A 919-nucleotide genomic window follows, 5' to 3' on the forward strand; every position below is an offset into this window, starting at 1 on the left:
CGAAAATAAGTGGCAACCTTACACTATTATCCTAAGAGATAACATTTTGTATATAGGGAAACCATTGTTTAAGAACCCTCTCTTGGTACCCATGAATAGTAATAATTTACTTTTTTTTTCTAAACAAAAAATTAAATAAATATGCGATTCAAAATAGGTTAATAAATAAGTTAAAATTCAATGGCGGCGATCTGCAATTCGTCATAGACGCAATGAAATCGGATAACAACATGGACGTGGCGAACAGGCTTCGCATATTAGCATTCGATGAGATGAGGGTTGCTACAGTATGTGAACACGATCCTCTCACAGATAGTGTAAGATCGCCAGCAAAGTATGTTCAAATGGTTATAGCCAGAGGCCTGAAGCTTTCGTGGAAGCAACCTGTTTTCTATGCATTTGATTGTAAAATGACAAAGACTTGCTTAGAAAACATTATAACGCAGCTTGGAAAGGCCGGCTATCCGGTGGTTGGCGTAGTGTCCGACATGGGTACGGGGAATCAAGGACTATGGAGAGAATTGGGAGTTTTTAAAGGTTACTACTTTTTGCTTAGAAACAATTAAATTAGCAGCATTTCATTATTTTTTCATAGAAAAAACTTGGTTTCTGAACCCTTGCGATATTGAGAGTAAAATCTTTGTTTTTGCGGATGCCCCACATTTGATCAAGCTTTTGCGAAATCACTTTATAGATACTGGCTTTATTTTTAAAAATAAAGAAATAAAAACGGAAACGATTTGGGAAACAAAGCGGTCTACATCATCCTCGGACTTGTCCATCTTACAAACTGAATGAAAAATAGAGGTGGGTAACTCAGCACTGTGCTGAGTTACTGTGCTGACTCTTAGAACTGTGCCGCACGCTCATCTCTCACCTCTGAAAAAATTTGTAACTCAGTAACTCAGTTTATGTGCTG

The sequence above is a fragment of the Rhagoletis pomonella genome, unplaced genomic scaffold (assembly GCF_013731165.1).
Source record: "Rhagoletis pomonella isolate Grant_MI unplaced genomic scaffold, Rhpom_1.0 Rhpom_scaffold_00009, whole genome shotgun sequence".
In the NCBI taxonomy this organism is placed as follows: domain Eukaryota; kingdom Metazoa; phylum Arthropoda; class Insecta; order Diptera; family Tephritidae; genus Rhagoletis; species Rhagoletis pomonella.